The sequence below is a fragment of the Myiozetetes cayanensis genome, unplaced genomic scaffold (assembly GCF_022539395.1).
Source record: "Myiozetetes cayanensis isolate MyiCay16 unplaced genomic scaffold, myiCay2020 scf3, whole genome shotgun sequence".
Taxonomy (NCBI): domain Eukaryota; kingdom Metazoa; phylum Chordata; class Aves; order Passeriformes; family Tyrannidae; genus Myiozetetes; species Myiozetetes cayanensis.
In genome coordinates this window covers 11282586-11299375 of record NW_026087521.1, presented here as the reverse complement: position 1 = coordinate 11299375, position 16790 = coordinate 11282586, and the positions used below count along the sequence as shown (strand labels likewise).

Below are 16790 nucleotides of genomic sequence, written 5' to 3'. Positions count from 1 at the left end.
TAAGAGCTACCACAACCTGAGCTGGTGGATCTGGTGCACCAACACTTCTAGCAATAATCACTCACAGACTCATTCACCTGATGTGAGCAGAGACAAACTGAGCACCTCAGTGCTTCTCAAAAACCATGGTCATTTCCATGAGAGACTGTGGGGGCATGTGAGACTCCTATTAAAATGAAAGTGGGAAGAAGAAATGAACAGGACAAGAAAATATTCAAGAGCTGGTCTCAGTGCAGTGTGCCTCTGCCAAGGACAGTCTGCACATCATCTTCCAGAGGTACGTAGCAACAAAACTTTGTTTTTAGGGCAGCAACAGGCAACACATCATTTCCTGTGGACTGCTGTGGCTACTGACAAAACTCGTGGCAAAGGAATCACACTGGTATCAAACACTGCAATTCTGAACTAGCAGATGCCAAAGCACCTACATTTTCTTGTGCTTTCTCTTCTTTTACTTTTCTCCTGCTTGTTATCACAACTATGCCACAGAGACTTTTCTTTGAAGCATTCTTCTAAACACAATAGACAGCATACATTATTTATCCTAATGGAATAGTGCACAAGGCACCCACCATATCTCACTTCCTCTGAATAACTTCAGGACAGAAAAGAGCAAGATAAAACCAGGTTACATTTTTTTAGTCAGAAAGTGGTGAAACCTCACAGAAGGCAATTTTCATGTGGATGAGGTCACAAAATTAGGAGGTTCAGGAGCTCAAAACCCCAAGTTTTGTTTTCTCCTGTGCTATGGAGTCATTGAGGGAACTGGCTCCAGGTACTTACAGACCGACCCATATACACATTCAAGAGCAATGCGCAATTAAGACAACTTGTTGGGAAGTGCCCTGAGATCTGACTACCTCTACAGAAATGACTGAAAGTTACTTCTGTTTAAAAATGGTTGTGTACTTCCTCTGTGTCAGCCTCCCAGTTTATTTTCACACTTATGAAGGAGTGAATGAAGAAGCTCTATGAATTATTAAATAAAATGAACTATACCAATGCAAAATTTTACTTATAGGAGTGAACTGTCAGCACTGGGAATCTGACTTCTTTACATATAAGCAACATGGTATTTTTATACAGGTTTCACCATTTAAGGGGCAGAGTATTTACTACTGTAAATGAACCACTACCATTATTCTGTGGTATGAAAGCAGTAGCAAACATGCTTCCTCAGTTTAGCTTTGAATTCTGAGCAGAGCTCATATTTCACACAGTAATAGTCAGTAACTTCCATGGACAGGGAACATAATTACAGTGTCCTAGCTCCCAATGGCTGAAGGTTGTAAAGGATAATATATAGCACCTGCTGAATCTGCAGAAGTAAAAAACCCCAACACAATAAAGGGCTCCCTATTGGCACACTCCTCCTTTTCCTAAAGGACTTTCCAATAGGCAAAGAGGCAGGTGTTTTTTGATGGTTATGTTGCTGCAGCTGGCTTGACAACAGCATTTGATGGCTAAGATGACAGAATGGGAACAGACTATTCCCTCACTTATTCCAGGTTTTAAAATCCAGCAGTACAAAAGCCAGGAAAGTTTTGAGCTACCCCTTCCTTTTATGCATCCCAGTCTTCTTAGCCACCACTCATGATATAAAGATTCCTGTGACGCAGAAATATAAAAGCAAGTGATGGAAAGACACCCACATTTCCACAAACTGCTCACTTGTGTTTCACAGAACCTATTTCTATCACATCTTCTGAAAAAGAAACACCAAAACTACAGGGTTGTCTTCTGTCAGGGTTGTCTTCTGCAGAGCTCTGAACACAGATGCATACACGCTTCCAGTTGCCCCAGTCATACAAGACAAGGAACAACTATGATCTGATCAAGCTCCTTTATTCAGCCATCTGCAAATCTCTCTAGGTGTTCTAGATTTACAGAATATTCCAGTGTCATATTTAAGCTTTGCTTTTAGACCCTTTTTGATCCTAACCATGTGATAGTGAACTCTAATTAAAGAGAAAGGCACTATTCCTCATTCCTCTTTGGGTTACCTGGTAGATTACAGCATTGTTAAAACACAAAATGCTGGATTGTATCTGATTGCATAACGTTACAGAGTTAACAAGTTACCTGTCAGAGTTTCTTGCAAGAAGCTGACTCCGAAGTTGAAAAAGCCTTGGATGAAAGGGAACTCTGCTCTGAAGGTCTTGTCCCTGCAGAGGCTCTGCTCACCAGTGTTTCATTATGGATACTATCACCTCCTGGACTCATCATGGCTTCTGCCATCATGCTTCACAGAGATGAGCAGAATCACTCTAATAACTTTGGGCACCATTGATTTCTGAAGATTTTAGCCAGGACATTGGGAGCAGAAACACGGAGAGCACGAGCAGCACAGGAGTGCCAAGGTTCTGTGCTCCCATCAGAGCAGGTTTCTCAGCAGATGGATAAGTCTGGAGTTAGGCAATCCATATCCAATTAGTGTGCTTGAACCAATCTAGAACCTAAGAGTCCCTAAACCCTTACTAACTTCCAGAAACCTTTACTTGCTGTTATCTGGGACAGACTTTTATAACATAAGTCATCTCTGTCATCAGAAAAGCACTCTAGTGGCAATAATGCTTCACACTGTACATCACTGCAATTTATTTATTTGACTGGAAAGGAAAGGATAACTGAGAAAGAGAGCTTTTATTGTGATGTGTTCTCTATTGCAATGCTTCCCACATCCATGCCCATTTGTATTCCATCACCTCTGGGTTATGAGCATTTCTGTCAATGGGGATTGTCATGGCTGTAAAGACTTAACTCCTAATACCTTCAGATTAAAGATTTTTTCCCAGGCACTTTTTATTTTGGTTCACATTTCCATAAGGGGGGTTTAGAGGTTCAGTGATCACCCACTGTCAATCCTATTTGCTTGTTTTCTTTGCCAGGAAAGTGATAAAATGTATTTAACCTGAGCCTCTCTGCAAGATCAGCTTTTCCCTACTAAATGTTCTCTTGTATCATCTCCAGAGTGAAACTTGGCACCAATTTCAAGAGAAGCAGAACTGAGCCCTAAACCTCACTCTCCTTTAGTATCACTCATGACAATACAGGAATTCAGGATACAGGTTCTGATTATAAATGTGTCCCGAGAAAGACACCAGCTCTCATTGCTTCCTTCAGTAGTTTGAACCATGGGAATATTGGCTAAGTTCTTGATGGTAGTTTTGGCTGATGTTGGGATGAAAAATAATTTCCTTTTTGTCATAGGGAGACTGATGAGATTGAGAATATCGTGTTCTGTAAGCATATGGATATGCACCTCTGTACAACTTACTTGCCCAGCATCGAATTTTGACTTCACCTGCATCAAAGAAAGGCACGGTGGCAGAAATTGTTTCTCACTGTCCCAGAGCATGGAGTTGAGTTAGGAGGAAAAGTCATAGATGGTTGGTAAGGTCAAATCAAAGAAGGTTGACACAAATAAAGAAGTTTGGTGACAGTCAGGAAAAAAAGTATGAGAGGAAAAATATGAAGAAATTAGAAGAGTGACAGGAATAAGATCATAACGTCAGGTTAGGAGTATCTTGCATGTTTCCAGATGAGAGTGTTTTTCTTTCTTTAGCTGACAAAGTCAACCTAATCTTCCATGCTCAGAGAAAGAACAAAGCCAGCCAACATTTAGTTTACAGTTTTCAGCTAACCCTACCACTGATGTTTAATTTTCTACAAAACAGTGGGCAGTCACTAATACATGGGTATGCTCTGTATGCAAACACCAAAGGTCACCAAAAGAATCATATTCCTCTTAATGCCACAGCATAATACAGCCAGAAAACAGTTGCAACAGTGACAAGAGAGGGATCTGTCTGGAATTTTTATCTGGTGCTAGAAACAGAGACGCATGGGTCTGGGATGTGCTATAAACATGTGCAAGCAATGACAGAGGAATAGCTGGGATGTTCTTATTAAAAAAAAAAAAAAAAGTAAAAGTAAATTATGCTGACCATACTCTTTTCTTGGCCCTATGGGCTACAGTCAGCCCGTTACAGTGATATCATTCACAACAAACTTGATTTAAACTGGTTGTATTAGGGCAACTGGGAATACTATATGGCCTTTAATGTTCTTAAGCTTATTTTGCAGAGAGAGCATGATGATTTCTGTATAGGCATTTGCTGCTGAAATGGGAAATAGGTGGGCTGTTTGCTGAGTCTGTCAGCTGGAACACTGACAATCACTGCTTGGACTGCTTCAATGTAAATATAATTTTCTCAGACTTCAGCACTCTGGATTTGAGTCTTTTTTCATGTTAGTATATACTAATCTATCTAATTCTTGTTATTATTTATTTTCATCACAGTCAGAAGATGATTCTGACCTTTTATGTTTATCCACAGAACATATTTACACAGCTTGCAGAAAGACGTGGTGAGAAATTTTCTAAGTGCCACCATTTTATTTCTATCTTTGTTTCCCCTTCCCCCTTTACAGAGGTCCAATGTGTCAGTTTTGCACCATGAGAAATGTGCATTTCCAAGAAAAGTCCCTGGGCAATTTTTATTCTGTAATGAGAATAAAAGTCAAAAGTCTTGTTTCATTTCTAAAATCAGACTTTTACTGTTAAAATTCACTTCAAATGATGTAGTTAATAATCACATTGATTGACAGTGTTCCTAGTTGGATGTGTGCATTTCATTTGGGTTAAGTTTGCTCATTTAATTTCTTCTGGAAACTTTTCTGTCTGTAGTGATCTTCGAAACAGTTTTTCTTATTGTGTCCAGTTAAGTTCTGAAATCTAATTTGTTCCTGTTCAGTATCAGACTTCCATTTTTCCCATTTTTTTTCTGATTATGTACATACACATCTCTAAAATCAGGCTGGTTGGGTTTAGCTTCTAAAACTGCAGCTGTATTCCTGTGCTTTATAGCTGTGGTCAGTGTGAATTAGGCATCTGGAATCTTTCTGTCACTCAAAGCATTTAAACTCTATTTGTACATCTCTTGTTGACATTTCTGCTTGTCTGATGGTTTGCAAGATGTTTGTTTTCTTTTTCGCAATCCCACTGTGCAATTGTGTCACTTTCCATGAAGCAAAGTGTTTACAACTGTCAAATTATCTACCTGTACAAAAGGAGCAATGGGATCTGCATGTGGCATTAAGGTTCCTTTTTCACTCTTCTCAAGCAGTAGTGGAATTTTATACCATAACTCCAAACATTTAGGTCTATGAAAATTAATCTAAAAGACTGTAACAAGTCTGGCAAGTAACATTTGTGGGGCTTATAAGTACTGCACACAACATGCTTTTTAAGCAGCAACTAAAATTTAATGTCTCTTGCAGTGGGTAAACAGCAAAATATTTATACCATTTGTTTTCTGAGGGAAGCTTCTAAAGCTTATTATTTTCTTGCTGAAAATTGTATTTGTAATATGGAGAAATTATAACCTTAAATTGGAGAGAAAGTAGGGGAGTCCAATAAATACAGAGGTTCTTCAAAAGTTTCCATAGGCACTATTAAGCAGTCACAAAAAACACCAGCCACATTTTCCAGAGAGGATCCATACTACTCACAACTTCTCACAGCTATCCTTCTGCCTGCTACTTGCCCTATTTTTGTGCTATGGAGCCCCCTTATCTCAGGGAACATTTAAAGAAGCCGTGTCCACTGGAGCAAACTTCCCTGTCGCCCCATGAATTCCCTGGCAGAGATCACTCTGGAGAAGCAGGGTCCCTTTCCTCACTCCCCTGAACTCACCCCACACATGCACAGACAGAGGCTTCTCCCACCCCTGGGCTGCAAGTCCTGCTCAGGAGCGCTGAAATAGAGCCGTGATGTCAGGCAGAATGGCCATTCCATGTATGAGGCTCTTCCAACGAGCACACTTGTACTACAGTTAAAGGAGTGCCTCCCTCCCTCCTCCTCCTCCTCCTCCCCCCCTTGCTCTTGTAGTATCTGAATGTGAACTACTCCCTTGGATAAACAAACGCTTGTACCAATACCTACACTTCTGGCCCTTAAGGACTTTATATTCCTGTGCCTTTTTTTAGGCTTTTCAGTTTTACCTGTCAGTTGCACTCACCACTGGCTGGCATTTCTTTTTCACCTGTATCGTGGGCGGCACATTATCTAAGACACATGTTTTTCAACCCACTTACCTAATTCCAGCAGTACTGGCAGAAGCTGCTTTATTAGCAGTATTTATACGACACATTTGCAACACACTTTTTTTTTTTTTTTAATTATCTGTTTTGTGGGGGGTTTTGTTAGCAGTAGTACTGGCATGAGGTGCTGATTTCAGGTAAAACAACTGCCCACTACATCCCCTCAGCTAGTCAAACAGTCAAAGAAAGCAAAGCAAAACAAGCCAGTCAGACATTATCAGAGAGAATGGTGATTATAACAAACAACAATACAGGGGGAAAAATGCATGGCTATTCAGAAACTGTCTTTTGGGGACTGAAGAAGAGATCTGGAGCCATTTTTTACTAGGTTCATGAGAAAATGTCAGCACGCAGATGCTACTGTACTGTCAGATTGCATCTTAATTTGGCCAAAGGGGACCCTGGCAGTCACCCCTCACAGACATTTTTAAAGGCCCATTACAAATCTGATTTATTGGTTGCTAAGAATCTCCCTGCTATGGTCTGCAGATTTTGCATGACATGGAGCTGAAATCCAGTTACAGATAAATGTCTGCTTCTCTATATGATCTAAATCCATCTGAATTCAGTATTTCTTGGGCATCGGTCAAGCCTCCCCGTTTGCCCACCCCCTTTCCTTATAATACCTTAAGGCAGTTTACTTCAGAATGAAGCAGAGCATTAACCTGTACAAAATGCTAATTTGTATACAACTCTCTTGCTGCCACCAAAAAAAAAAAAAAAAAAAAAAAAAAGAAAAAAGCAAATGCCTTTTGTTCTAAAAAGGCAGGGGAAAAAATTTTCAGGAACAAAAGAAATGCATCTGCCCAGCAGGAGATATGAGAAATTGCTGGGATATGTTTTAGCTGTTTAGGCATGGTGGTGTTAACAACAACCATTCAAATAAAAATGTTAATTCACTTCTATTTTCAATATTTTTTAAAAAAATCTCTTGACTTCTTCCTCAAAAAAAAAAAAAAAAAAAAAAATCAAGTTCTTTGCCTTTTGTGAAAAGCCAAAGATCACAGGAGAGAAAAGCATTTGGAATTGCTGAAGAAACACCATTCAAACTTGCTCTACACGAACTGCCCATTGTTACAATTCAGACAATATATAACAACAACCACAGCTCAACTTCTAACCATGCCCGCATCACAAGGAATTCAAAGTCAACAGCTCTTCCTATTTCCACAGACCTCACCTCCAAAGCCTTCACTTGCAGCTTCGCTGGCAAAATTCTATCAGCACTGGAACAGTCAACTGACAATTTGTGACAGAAGCATGCAGCTCGTCCTAAAGCCTTGTGTTTTGTGCAGGAACTATTCTAAACAAAGACAACATCAAAAGCAGCACAAGGATCGCTCAAAGCAAGTCCAACTCAGCCCAAGTTTGGGTTCAACATCTGTCTGAACACCGTAGTGCCTCTCATTTTGATTTTGTTTTGTGGAATTAAACCCCATCTAATCTCTTTAAGTGACCTCAACTCAGGTCCCGGCTATACCGCTTTACAAATCCAGAGACAGAGGGAGAGAGAAGGGGAAAAAAAGATAAGAAAGAGAGAAAGCGCCTTATCCCACCTTGCCATGGCTCTCAGCCCGTCTGCCTTCGCATGATCCGCAAACCACCTGTACTGGATCCAGCCCATCCTGGGGGTAGAAAATATCTTCCCGGTTGGATGTAGTCTCAGCTGCGCTTTGATTTTTTCGGCACGAATGTCTAGAATCTTCCGCTTAAGCCAGACACAGCAACACAAAACTGCAGCTGAGCTCTTTTGTTTTCCCTCTCTCCGGGGCTGAGGCAGCGGCGCTCCCGGCGCTCCCGCTCCCTCCGCCCCCGGCAGCGCCGGGCGCTCGGCCCCGGCCACCACCTACCCCTGCCCGACCCAGCGCCGCCGAGATCCCTCCGAAAGGGCAGCTTCGGGGGGCGGTCAGGTGATCTTCCGGTTAAAATCAGAGAGGATGCTCGGGGATTGAGCGCAGGGATCCGTGGTGGGTTTCAAACTAGCCATTTACATTACAAAGCAGGGAGGGAAGCAGAGCTCGGAGGAGATCGTTAGGCATTCTCCTGCTTTTCCAGCTCTCCGCTAAGCAATCCGCACAAGCAGGCACAGTGCGAAGATATGCAATTAAACTTTTCAGTGGTAATAATCATACATAGTTTGGATACCATGATACTCCGAATATTTAAAAGTAGGGACTTATTCCTAAATAAATAATTTTTTCAAATTATTTTTTCTTAGATGCTGGTGCTGTACCCCTTTACAGATTCTTTCCAAATGTAATTTTTTTGTGATACAATGTTTAAATATTTATGCTGAAGCCATATTTAATATCTCATCAGCAAATGGACCGTACTCAACTAAAACCAATTATTAGTCCTTAATTCATATTATTATATTACAGTTTCAAATACCTTTGACATAAGGGCCACTACTTGTAAACCTGACTTTCTGAATTATAGCTTATCTAATGGCCATGTTCCCATGGATTACCCTGATTAAAGACACCATACTGTGCAGGGCTTTGGAATTTAGTCTCTAAAAGACTGAAAGAATTCAGATTCTGTGAGAGTCCTAGTTATTGCCAAGTAATCAGAAATACCCAAATATTACTTGCAAACAATATGCTGCAAGTAAAACCTATGAGAAACAAAGACTGTAAATCTTGATAAAATACTGCATTTTTAATCCCAGCTGCCATTAAAAAAATTCTATCAGGTTTAATGAGACCAGAATTTTACCCACCATACGTCCTTTGCATTGATTATGAAATGGTAGCAAAGAGGAAACATCTGCAAAACTAGGTTGAGAGTAAAGTAGGTATCCACATTTAATCAGTGTTTCTGAGAAACTTTAAATGTGTAGATGTGATGTATCACCTATTCCAGAAGAAATCTAAGTCCATTTTCCTGTGACCATATTCTTAAAGACTCAAGTTAAAGACAGAAACTGTACTCATCCATCCATCATCCAGCACAGGTACACCATTTATCCATCTCAGATCTGACCACAGACACTTCAGTCCTTCTGGCACTACACACAGAATGCAAATTTCCACCTTTTAGTTTCCATACTATCACTCTTACGATATAAGGTAATGCTTTAGATAAGCACACAAAGAAGTGACCTGGATTTCTTTTAGGATACTGAAGGAAAAGAGTTATATGAGAGATCATGGATTATCTGCACCAGATTACTAGGTGGACTCTACTGGACTGATACTAACAACTCTATCTTGCTCTGACTTTCAGAGACTTAAGGTTTTTAACCCTGACAAGGTTTTTAACCCTGATACATCCTCTTTAGCAATACTCTAGTAGGGGTGCTTCACAGCTTTCAGATCATAGCCCAGATTTCTGCCATAGTCAATGAGTTTTTGGCAGAAGCCAGTACTGACTCCAAGGGGTTAGTGAAAATCCCATAACTAAAATATATGGCATTCTTTCAAGCCAGTCTTCATAGAAAAAAAAAACAAAAACCACTGGAATTTTGCTTTGCTACATTTAATTTAATGTTGAAAAGAAATTGTGAAGTAGGATTCCTGTTATGCCAAGGTAAGTATATCCTTGTAGAAAGATATCTGATAATTATTGCACACTGAAGACTTGAATGTGTTTATGATGATCCCAACAACAAATGACACAGGAACCAAAAGAAGACAGAAGAACCAAACAACTCCATCTCAATGATTGAAGTTTCTCGTTGCAAGTGCAATTTTAGGGGGACTCTGTATATCCACATGTAGTTACTCTATTAGTAATTTTTTACCCTCACTCTCCTGAAACAACAATAGTGAAAGAAGGGTAACAACATATATTGGCTAGAAAGGGTCAAACAGGAGAGAGTCAGCTGAGAAAGTCATCTGAAGAGCCTAGCAGGGACAGCCAAGCTACATGTCTTCAGAACTCAGAACACAGAATTACACACATATTGGTGTTTTTTAACTTGGATATTGGCAACATTTTTTTACTGCTATAAAGTCAACATAAAACTTGGGTTTAGTAAAGAAATAGGCCTAAACTGACATTGCTGAAAAAGCAAACAGATACAAATTACCCTGCCTGATACCTACCGTAGTTGCAATACTGTATAAATCATGGGGCAATTTGAGAAAATTTCCAACCTAAAGTCAACTACTAGAATGCAGTTGTGTCATTCTGCACAGGACTTCCATTGAATGTGATGAGTTTCTTGATGAGCAAGAGAATCCCATCTTATGCATACTTATTACAGTCGCCAAAAATGTCCACTTCAGCAAAGCAGAGTACCCTACAGAGTTTCAACAATGAAATGCTGTGGTCACCCATCTAGTGCAAAGTATGGCTTACAACTCTCAAACAAAAGAGTAATTTAGTTTCTAAGAAACAGAGCAATGATTTCAGACTTCCAAAAAAAGCCTTTTACAATGTCTGGGCTGCCACACACATTGTCAGGGACAAGACATTCAGAATTTGCATGTTTATGCAGTAATAAGTACAGGCCTATTCCACTGGAAGAAACTGGAGGATTATCTTCCATCTAAAGGCTATGTGCATACATGCACACAGATACATAAATATATATATACAGATGTATACATAACTAATTAAACCTGTCCATATAATAAATATGGATGAAAACCTGTTTCAAACATGCAGATAACACTTATGTTTTGGAAACTGTGTGCACTAATACTTAGCAAAATAAAAATCTGCACAAACTGATACTTAACTGAAGAAGTAAATACAATATTTTTTAATCATTAAGTTTATCGCCTGTAATCTTCTGAGAGGAATTTGAAAGTTTCCCAGAAGAATCACTGGTTTTAAATGATACTCTTTTAAAAATTAGAGCTTTAATTTAAACAACAACACAGACATAATCAAATTATTGAGGCATGACAAAAATAAATTAATGGTCTACTTCGTGATAGAAATAGTCTCAATATTTGCAATGTTAATTTCAAAACAGTAAAAACATGCATATATCAACATAAAATAACAATAAAAATCCCTATTTTATTTATAATACATATCAGCCTTTAGGCTGGATTTATTCCTAAAAGAAGCCATAGAACTAGGTTGCATCTTTTTTGCAGTTCATTTATATGCAAGTCAAAAAGGTATATGCTTAAAAATGAAACTCTGTTCAATCAGTAAGAAAACGGATATGTCATGTATTTATGAAGTCTTTTTGAATTTGTGCAGCAAACAGGCACAATTTTTTTCCCCCATTACTCCTCAGATGTAGAATTTGCAAGTCTGTGCTTGAAAATTAGTGCTAAAGAAGGAAAACCACTATTGACTTCAGATCCTTTACATCAATATTACTGATGAGTGAGGACATCCAAGTGCCTACAAGTTACACACATAATTTATACAATGGAGAAAACCACAACAAAAGTAGCATTGACAATATTTTAAGTATCCTGCACCCTCAGAAATACTATAAGTTAGAATCAGTAAGTTTACCAATTTTCAGGTGGATTTGGTTTGGGTTTTGGCTGCACCTACAGTCCTTTGTGATCATAGGACAAAGATTGTCCAGAAGAAAATGAAAGAAGGAAGGCTGAGGTAGAGATGTGGTCTGAACCCCGTGACATTATAAATAAGCCATTTGACACGTTTGGGCTGTGACCCATGCTAGAAAAAGCCTTTAATGCAGGGTTTTCCGTGGAAGGAATTAGTCATCTTTGGCTTTAGAACAGACAGAAAGAACTGTGATATGATGAGCCAGATTAATATAAATATCCTTTTGAGCTCATGGCCATTTCTTGTCAAATTATGGGAAGCCACGAAAAGAAATTTTGGAAACTTTCCCTTCTTCAAAAAACAGATGAATGGGAAAAATAGAAGAAACAAAATTCCTTTGAAAATGAGAAGGAAATTCACCATCAGGTCTGCTAGAACGTCCATGCTGGTTTTTTCCTGTGGGCACATTGCACAGGATTGCATCCAGACAGTTCTTGAATATCTCCTGCAACAGAGACTCCACACTCTCTCTGGGCAATCTGTTCCAGTGTTTGCTCACCTGTACAGTGAAGAATCCCTTCCTCATGTTCAGGTGGAACTTCCTGTGCATCAGTTTCTGCCCGTTGTCTCTTTTCCTATTGCTTGGCACCAAGTAGAGCAGAGCAGAGCAGAGCCTGGCTGTATCCTCTTGACACTCTCCATTCAGATGTTTATACACATTGATAAGGTCCCCTCTCGGGCATCTCTTCTCAAGACTGAACAGGCCCAGTTCCCTCAACCTTTCCTTATAAGAGAGATGCTCCAGTCCCTTAATCATCTTCGTAGCCCTTCACCGGACCGCTCCAAGAGATCCATGTTTCTCTTGTACTGAGGAGCCCAGACAGTACTCCAGATGCAGCCTCACTAGTGCTGAGTAGAAGGAAAAGTTATTCCCTTGTACAAAATTTGTAGAGGGCTCAGCTAAATTGCACACTAATTCGTAGAAGGTTTGGGGGAAAAATGTGCAAATTTCAGCCAAACTTTTACAAAAATTCTTTGCAAACCAATTCTGAGACTTGTGTTTCAGAGAACACTGAATGTCTTCATCTAACTGCTAAACACAGAAGTCTTAATAACTTTGGTAGAAAGAGGTGGGTAGCAATGGGGGGGGGGGGGGAAATCCATAAAAATGCCCACTTATTTTTTGGAGGATATTAATTTAACTTTCTTGGGATAGTTTAACTGTTTCTCCTTGAGACTGTAATATTGCCTGTTCAGGCTCATGATGAGAAGGAGAAGATAATTATAGTCCTCTTCAGTCAGTGTGTTCATTAAGTGTGTTATTTCGGATAAGTAAGTTTTTAATTGGTTTCCAGTGCCTGTCAGTGGGATGGTCTATGGTAGCATGGCAGTGAGGATCTGCGCCCCTACCGCTTTCCCCTGTTGGAATTCAATACAGTATAATTGAATTACAATAGGGGAGCCACAAGATGTCAATTACTGGTTTATTCACAGTGTGGACCTCTTCTTCCAATGGCACTTGACTGACTCTCTCAGCACACTTCTCTTATTACAGGACCTCTTCCCCTTCTTCCCAGAGAATTGTATAAAGATGCCACATTTATTAAACAGCAGCCTAACCACACAACTCTTGTGGTACTGACTGCAAAAATTAAAGCTCTACTTAGTCTGAGTTTACAGCATGTGACCTATTTTATTTGAAGCTAGAGTTGGAATGTCTTTCTGCATCTATGACTTTGCCCATCTGTTGATAGTTTCTCTCTCTGGAACTGGGAAGACACAATGTTTTGAATTATGCAAAACTATCCTTTGTCCAATAGGAAAAATATCTTTTAGTTTGTTCTTTTGAGAAAATAGATAGAATAGTTTGGAAAGAATCTCTCTAGATTTCAACTGTTTATGGGAAAGAATTAAATAAAAGCATGTCCTTATCTTTTTGACTGCTTCCTAGTCCTCTTTCATCTGAAACTGTAAAGACAACAAATGATTTTGCTAAAACCACTTAATGTGTTGCAAAGAAGATTACCTAAATCCATTAAAACTGGTCAAAGATTTTGCCAGTTCTCCTCTTATATAAAGGATATTTTGATTAAATACAATTTTAAACAAAAGTAATAATTTTTGCAAGTTTGTTCCTTCCTCTTTCAAATAGTCAAGCATAACAAGTTTTGATTTGTAAAACTTTTTCAGGGAGAAAAATAATTTCTTGAGCTTTAAATGATAATTGAGGTGTAAATTTGAAAATTACTGTGGTTGTATCAACATTATTAATGACATGAAATTGTTTTTATTCCAGTATTATTTATCTGTGATTTAAAAAGAACTAAATTACATTTTAGGAAAGATTCTTTAATCCTTTGTGCAATGCTGATCCTACTACTAGGAGGAATGAAAAAGAAAGAATAAAGAGAAAGAATGAGAGAGAAAGAAAGTTAAAATTTGCAGGAGGGATTGATGTAATATTGCAAAATAACAAGGCTCTTGACTGAGCCTTCTTACACTAATATTACTGCACTGTGCTTCCAAGTTATTACTTGCTAGAGATTACTTGCTCAACAGCATGTTTACTCAGTGCTCACTAGTTCCTGCGTATGACACAACCTTCTTTTGAAACAGTGCTCAAAATTTCAATTGCAAATTTTTGGATTAATATAATGCTAATAATAATAAAAAAATCAATTTGTTAAGCATTCATTCCATTAGTTTATTATATTCCCCTAATGTAATTATTAAAATTCTATTTATTTATTTATTTAATGTCACAATAAAGGAACTCACAGAAGAATGCAAAATACTTTTTGGTATTCTATTTGTATATATGTTATTAACATACTTTATTTAAAATAAGTCATGTTTATATGGGGACGCTATAATACCTTGGCAAAAGAAAATGGAAGTCCTATACTTTTTGCGAAAATAGTCCAAGTCCACAGCTTGGTACTTACAGAATGGTGTCACATTCACTCCTGCATCTCATACTGGTTACTTACCAAAGACTGTAATTTTCCACTGAAGCCAACAGACATTTTACTGAAAAGTGGCTGATTCCCCCTCCCCATCTCCCCATATTATACGGGATGTGGAGGTAAGCATTTTTCATACTATTGCTCTTCCCAACATGGGGAACTCACTGGGAACTTTGTAGACTAGTAGTTTAAACTGAAATTCTAGATTCTTTGTTTGTTTGACTGACTAGCTCCTACTAACAACAAGTAATAATTAAATTAATCAAAATATATATAAAAGAATTGTGTTTATTTAAAAATAGGTATGATAGATACATGATTGATCAGATACTATTTCAGTTATTTTATTTCGTTTTTCATGTATTTTCAGCATTTTAGATAGGTGTAGTATTTTCTGGTTAATAAACATGTGCTGTTATTATTATAATTAATAGTATCCATCTCTGTATTCATATGTTGCTTTAAAAGATGTGTCTTTTCATGTTATGTCCATTTAAAAGTCCAACAAATTGCATCACTTATTTCCTATATGCACACATAAAACTAATAGTTCTGTATTTAAATCGATTATTGATCAGTTGTGTAAGAGATTATCAGACTTTTCTGGTACTGTTTTAATTTTTTTCTTTCTAGAACAGTTTGCCTAAAAAAAGCGCCTCATATTCATAGTGTACATAATAATATTCCATCTAGTCATTAATAGTCAAACACTCACACAATTGCACATCTGACATAGGCAGCTGAGTTGGGAATTGAAACCATAATAATTAACAATAGATTTCCTGATCTCACCATGACAAGTAAATGAAACACTCTGTGGTGTGCTTTGCCCACTGGAAGAGGGAATTAACTCAGTATGAAAAGCAGAATGGAAGCATATCTCTGATTAGATCTAATGCACAAGGAATGCAACAATGGGAAGCTTGTGTCAGCAGAACACATCAAACTCTTTTCTAAATATTGTGCATGAGCATGCAAAAACATGCACATACACATTCCCTATAAGAACCACAATAAAATAGCACAGGGTGTACGAAACACAATCCCTACTTCAATAAGTAAATAAATAAATAAGTAGATAAATAAAGGAATCGATAAATAAAATTATTGCATATTCTTACTTCTTGTAAACAATTAAATCTAATATTTCAATTTTTTTAGTAAGTTTGGTCTCATTCGCTTCAGATTTCCTGTTTAAACCACTCCTCTCTCTGTTCCTCTCCTGCCCAACCTGGCTCTCCTTCAGCGTTCAGGACCCTGGAGAGCAGCAGCGTCCGGAGCCCCGCTGCCAGTGGCCCTCAGACCACAGAAACAGGCATTGCTCTGCACTTTCCTCTTACAAACATTATCATCCTCTCTTCTTATTATATGTCTTTTAAGACTTTCCATCTCTCCCCTTCTCTTCTTTACATTTTTTTTCTTTCGTAGTGACATTTACTGTTGCAGCAACTTTTTGTCTGAAACAAAATGCTCTCCCTTTTGTTCTTCAAACTGCATTATTTGTGTTTGTTTTCATAAGCTACCTTATATTTGATGTTGACAATATCATCGTAAGACATTTAATATAATTATTGTATCGAGTATAACAGTTTTATTTTTTTAAATGTGTACGTGGTCAGATACACTGCATTCTTTTACACTGTGTGATGTTAGAAAGCTTTACAGAAATCCTCAAATTATTGTTTGTAGTCACATAAAGTAGTTCATTACAGCCATAGCAATGAAGTTGTAGCTACTAATCTTCTTTCATGTATTAAACACATTTTAGTATTTCAGATTCTCCTCAAAGTTTGAAAGACCAGTTAAAGTCTGAAATTATAACTAAAAACCTGATTCTGCAAAAACTTACAAGGCTGAATAATCCCAGTCAGTTCACTGGATTTACTCACCTGTAGAAAACCACATGATTTGTCCTTGCAGGTCTGTTCCTAAATGATCTCATTAAGGCTTAGAGTTTAATTAACTCTCAGACAGATATAAATCAAGAGTGAATCCCAAAAGTCAGTACAGACTCTGGTGTAACTCAGTGAAGTTCTTTAATCTTGGTTTCTTAAGGAAAATCAGTTTTTTCTAGTGGCATTATGAGAGGGAAGCAAGAAGAGAGGAAAGGAAGATCTGGGTATGACACATACACGTCATGCATTTGTCAGTGTGTCCTTCAGTCTCCACTACTAAACCTGAGCATAATAGCCAATTTCAATCAATTTTTATAATGCAACTTTCATCTTAAAGCTGTCAAGTTTTTGTGAAGATACAAAGGGTAGGGAAAATCAGGATGGTCTCAATAAAGAG

At 38.1% G+C, this 16790-nt stretch overlaps 1 protein-coding gene across 16 annotated transcripts in view; it reads right to left on the bottom strand.

The window, feature by feature from the left end:
- Positions 1-16790, bottom strand: part of MAGI2 (membrane associated guanylate kinase, WW and PDZ domain containing 2) — a 719386-nt gene that overhangs the window by 381133 nt on the left and 321463 nt on the right. The window contains exon 1 of one of the 16 annotated variants that reach the window (XM_050324402.1): positions 7662-8050. The exons of the other annotated variants lie outside the window; for them this stretch is intronic. The gene's annotated coding sequence lies outside the window, so the exon portion shown is untranslated. Of the gene's footprint in view, positions 1-7661; positions 8051-16790 lie in introns of those variants that run through there. 16 annotated transcript variants of the gene reach the window in all.